We start from the raw sequence: 6000 nt of genomic DNA, 5'->3' as shown, positions 1-6000 counted from the left end.
AGAGCGGTATGGTTACATCATTTATAAAAACACAGCATCAGCAAAGTATATATAATAAGGAGCAATTGCAGAATACCCTGCATCTCTAGCTACACGGTGCAGCTGGCAATGCAGCTCATTTATTCATAATCCACTCAAGTTCTCTGGAAGGTGGCTTCACGTCTACGCAGCTATACTCCCTTGTAATTTGCGCATAATTCACTCAAGTTCTCAGGAAGGTGGCTACGTGTCTACGCAGCTACTCCATCGTAATTTATTCATAATTTACACAAGTTCTCTGAAAGGTGGCTACGCGTCTATGCAGGTACTCTGTTGTAATTTATTCATAATTCACTCAAATTCTCTGAAAGATGGCTAAAACGAACTCCGCGTCTACGCTGCTACTCGAGTTGTCATTTATTCATAATTTACTCAAGTTCTGTGGAAGGTGGCTATGCGTCTACGCAGCTTTGTTCATAATTCATTCAAATTCTCTGGAAGGTGTCTACGCGGCTACTTGAGTTGTCAATTATTCATAATTCATTCAAGTTGATGGGAAAGTCGCCAGTCATGTCTACGTGGCTACTCTGTTGTCACTTTTTCATAAAAACTCACCCAAGTTCTTGGAAAAATGTTTGTGTGAAAGTTCTTGAAAACATATTCGGTTACACCTTGTTTATTTTTTTAAGCCCATGAAGGTTTCTGAACAGTCTAAAAGCAACTTTTAGTTTTATATATTTAAGTTGTCGAAGCCAGTCACTATGTACTTTAAGCAAAATAGTTTTTGGAAACATGTCCCTGGTTTACTAGAATTGCTTTCATACTGTTGGTCACTGACCAGTGCATGGGACAGTTAAATTTCTCCATATAGCAATCCAAACTGCAAATAGCCGATTGCCATTCAGCCATTTCTTCCGGTTTCTTTTTGATAAAGAAAACTGATTTACTTCTTTGGCGTGGCAGACGAATGCTCACAACGGAGCCAAACTCGGGCACAAGGGATGTCACAGCTACCTCGTATTCCATGGAGGTGATCTTTCGCAGTTTCCGGGGTGCATTCTGAGAAAAGCCTCTCGGAGTGACCACACGACCAGGAAAAGTCAACACAGCAGACTTTACATCCTGAACTTGAGGTTGTGGCTGCTCTTCGTCAACTGTGTCGGAAGTCAGACTTGCAATGACCTGTACACAGCATAAAAGGGTTAAATGAATAACTACGGAATACCGCGCCTCATCGCGTAGTTATTTGAGCTCCAATAACTGTTGATAAGCACTACAATAACTGAAAGATAACCAGTTCGAAACTGGCGCCTAGCCCTAATAACTGTACATATGCATTACAATAACTGAAAGCTAACTAGTTTGAAATCAGTGCCTAGGCCTAATAACTGTAGAAACAAGAGCAATTGCAGAACTGACTACTATTGTTTGCCCTAGGCGGCACTCTAAAGAAACTAAAGAAGGAGTCGGGGGACAATAGAGGTTATTTTTATTAAAAAAGCTAACCAGTTTGAAATCTTTTAGTGCTGTTAACTGTAGATAAGCGCTACAGAAAATGTTCCCAACTGAGTTGAAGTCGGACCGTAAGCCAGCTTGAATTATTATTTCTGTGTATTTTTTAGTCGTCTACATCGAAAAAAGGAGTTAAGGCATAATTTGGAAGTTAAACAAGACTTACCTGTAAGTTGGAGTTTGACTGTAATTCTATGAAGATAACAGTCACGAACTAGGGAGTCACGTGAGATACGTACGTGTAACCCAAGCATTCAGTCTTTAAAGGCGAGTGATTGCATAAAAACCATAAGGGAGGATAACAGATGTATAAGCTACAGACCAAAAAACCAGGTAAACACAGGTGGGCACGTGACTCCCTAGTTCGTGACCGTTATCTTCCTAGAATTACAGTCAAACTTCAACTTAAAGGTAAGTCTTGTTTAACTTCCAAATTCTATTTCAATACCAGTCTCACTCACTAGTGAGTCACGTGAGACTTTAAAGCTATGTAATCACGAGCAAATAATAATAATTTTATTATTATTATTATTATTATAAGTACTTTATTTACCAAACAAGAGTACGTTACAATACTTACTTACAATTGTGCACTTAGATAAATGTTCCTGTATTGGCCATTAAAATGATTCTATCGATTACACATATTAAAACTTATGTATTACATTAATATACATATAAGGCTGATAGGAGGGTGGCACTATCATGTCAAACTTCTATTTCAAGCTGCATAATAAATTTAGATATAAATTCAGAGGTGTCTGTTTTCTTTTGCATTGATTTACATCCATAGTGGTACTGCTTTACATATAACAGAAGAAGACACAAATCCTTGGTTTGCTTATTGGAGAGATTGAAAGCTGGGGTTGGTAAATTGAGAAAAACTTGAAGCGGCATGAGTTTAAAATTGGTTTTGTAGGATATATTGAACCACTGAATGGATTCGTCACATAAATTCAGAAAAGAACAACATTCAAAGAAAGTATGTTCTATAGAATCGTTTTCGCCACACATAACACACATATTACAATCAGTTATCCCAAAGCGTGTCAGTTCCTTGTTAGTGACTAGTATTCTGTGTAGCAACTTAAAATAAAATTGTCTTAGCTTATTATCTTGAGTGATTTTATAATTGCTTTCAATGCATTGCTCCCACTTGTCGGCGACCACGGTACAATGTTTTCGCCATGTTGTAACCGCAGTAGGTTCAATACTAATATTCTCTGTAAACAGTTTGTAAAACTGCTTGCACGAAGTTTTCTTTAAGTTTAAACTAACATCTTTAGATATCTGAAAGTCGACATTTTCAGAAAACGAGTTCAGTTTTCCAAGATCTAAATGAGTGAAGGCGTAACTTTTCAGAGATGCTGGAATGCTGTAATGATTTGGTAGTATTGCAGAAAATTAACCTTGATGTTATATTTATTACTGAATTCTTGTGGAGATAGATAATTCCCTTGATTGTTTAGCAGATCTTGCACAAACAAGACATTTTTATCACGCCAAGATTTCCAAAACACCGATTTGTTTTCAACGTTGATATCTTTATTATTCCATAATATAAATTCGCGCTGTAGTGGATCTTCACAGTTGCTACGCAATTCTTGAAAGTATTCAAGTAGTTCCCTATAAAATAAGGGAATTTTCTTATCTAACTTTTCGACACTGTAATTGCAATTAAGTAGGAACAAGAGTCCACCATGTTTTTCAAAGTGAGAGTTGGGAATTGCTGTCCAAGTGTCATGTGGATTACTTAAAAGTCTCCCTATCCAACAGAGGCGTAGCGCTTTAATGACAGTCCGAAAACAAGGAAAATTCAAACCGCCCTTAGATAAGGGACGGAACAGAACCTGTCTCTTTACCTTATCACACTTATTCTTCCACAAAAAACGCAAATAGTTTCCTCTGAGTCTGTTGGATCGCTGCTTCTGGGACAGAGAGCATTGAAGCAGCGTAAACTAGTTGAGACAAACCTAAGGATTTTGCAAGCATTGTTCTTCCAAAGAGAGTCAAATCGCGCGACAGCCATATATTAAGCTTGGTTTCCATTTTCCTTATTTTAATAAAAAAAATATTTTTGTTATTGCTAACTGTGTCGTGGGAGAGAAAGGTACCCAGAAATTTAATAGGTTCTTTTGGGCACTCGAATTCTAAAGGGATTGACTTGTTTTTGCTTGACGAACCAATCCACATGGCTTTAGTTTTCTTTTTATTTAGTTGCAACCCAGACAAAGCTCCAAAGGAGTTAACTATATTCATAGCCTTTCTAAGAGATATAGTATCTTCAAGAATTAGGGTTGTATCATCCGCGAACTGTGAGATCCTGGCATTTTGTCCATCCGGAAGGGGGATGCCCCTGCAGAGTTCATCTTGGTGTATTTTGAGGGCTAACAATTCAACTGATAAAACAAACAAGAGAGGGCTCAGAGGGCATCCTTGACGGACGCCACGTGAGACTTGGAAATAGTTGGTCATAAATCCAGCATTCAGCACGCCACTTTCAACATTGTTGTAAAGAATGGATATCCATTTCCTGATATTTGGACCAAAGTTGTATAGTTCAATACACTTGTGAATAAAATTCCACTCAATAGTGTCAAAAGCCTTTCGAAAATCAATGAATAGAAGGACACCTGGGAGTTTTTTCGCATCTGCGTATCTATGATGTCATTCAAAAGACGGACATTTTGTCCAATGAATCTACCTTTAACAAAGCCTGTTTGATCAGTATTTATGAGCGAAGATAAAGTTGACTCAATTCTTTGTCCAATAACTTTTGCCAAGATTTTATAGTCAACATTAAGTAGAGTTAGTGGACGCCCATTAGACAGCTCAATGAGACAACAGTCGTCTTGAGGTATTAAACAGATCATACCGCGTCTTTGTGAGATTGACAATTGACCTTTAGAAAAGGCTTCATTATATGAATTAAGGAGATTCATGCCGATTTAGTCAAAACATTTTTCATAAAACTCCTTTGAGAAGCCATCTTCACCGGGGGATTTATTGTTTTGAAGAGATTTTAGGACCCCTTTAATCTCATCAAGTGTAATTTCGCCTTCAAGGGCCATTGATTGCTCTACAGACAATTTAGGAATGACTAAGTTTTTCACAAAGGTGTTAAAGTTCTCCCCGAAGTCCGTGAGATGAGAGCCAGATAATTTTGTTTCAAGTAGAACACTATAAAAGGACTCTATTTCCTTGTTTATTTGCTTCATGTCCGAAACAATTTCGCCAAATAATAATAAACTCAAACAGGTTTATTGCCCCATATATATATAATAATGGGCCCAAGCTCATAAAAACCAACAAAAGTTTCTCTAATATAACAATCCTGAACAACAAGGTCTAAAATTTTGACTGTGTCGATAACATTCTGTGCGCAATCATCCCAGTCTTGGCCAACATGAGTTATCAATATAATTTGCAGATAAGTGGCCAAGTTGTCGAAGGGTGGAGAAAACTGGCTTCATTATTTTTGTACATTTACGAGGGCAGCACGCCAGCCTATTGGGGAAACATGTAAATTTATACAACACATTATTCCACTCAAATTTGAGGAATTTTTGATGCGATTTTGCAATAGGAACTGAGAAATAAAGGTCCTTTAGGTCAATGGAGGCCATGTAGCAGTTGGTAGTCATTAATCTAATGGCTGTCCAGACTGAGTCCATTTTAAAATGCTGATTTTCAACATGCTGGTTAAGACTCTTTAAATTTAGGATCATTCTGAAGGATCCGTCTTGGGTGAGAGGTATTCTCCTATTTCATGTCTGCAAGGGACAATAACCCCCTTGTCAATCAGATTTTGGATTTCTGCATCTATAATCAGTGAGTCACTGATGTTATATTTTTTATCTTTGGAAATTCTATTTGTTCTTGGTGAGGTGCAGAACTCTATGTACTGCCCTTTCACACAATTAGGGACTTCTGTGTCAGAAGTGATCTTATTCCATTCACAAAAATTATGTGCCAGTTGGCCACCCTCAAAACTTTCCACCTTGGTTTCTAAATAATTTTTTAGAAATGGCTCACAAAGGATAAGGATGTTTACCTGTAAACTGTTAAATATGTCAGTGGATAGTCTTTCAACATTCAGGGCTGCTTCTTCCCTTGGTCTTGTCAGGAGTATGACCTCTGATGGGGCTTCCACTGACGGCTCTTCCCTAAAAAAGGCTGCCTTCCACCCTTGTCTGATTTCCGCGGGAAATTTCCCCGGTAATAATTCTTGTAATTTTGGTGGTTTTCTACTGCACCACCTATCCTGTTCGAAGCTTGGATGCTATTGAGCCGGGCCTGGAGGTCGTCTCCAAACAAAAAGGTCGTCACAGGTACATGTGAGGCACATAACCCTGCATATTCTTTGTTGAAGTGGGGTTTTATGGACTCCCTTCAGCGATGTGACATTTCAATGTGAGCATGACCTAGAAGGGTAACCACGTCGGTATTTATCTTTATCAACGTTTTCAGGTCAGGGTCGAAATTCGACTGTTGTGTATGCTTCAAATT

The sequence above is a fragment of the Montipora capricornis genome, chromosome 1 (assembly GCF_036669925.1).
Source record: "Montipora capricornis isolate CH-2021 chromosome 1, ASM3666992v2, whole genome shotgun sequence".
In the NCBI taxonomy this organism is placed as follows: Eukaryota; Metazoa; Cnidaria; class Anthozoa; order Scleractinia; family Acroporidae; genus Montipora; species Montipora capricornis.
Note: the sequence above shows the minus strand (reverse complement) of the source record.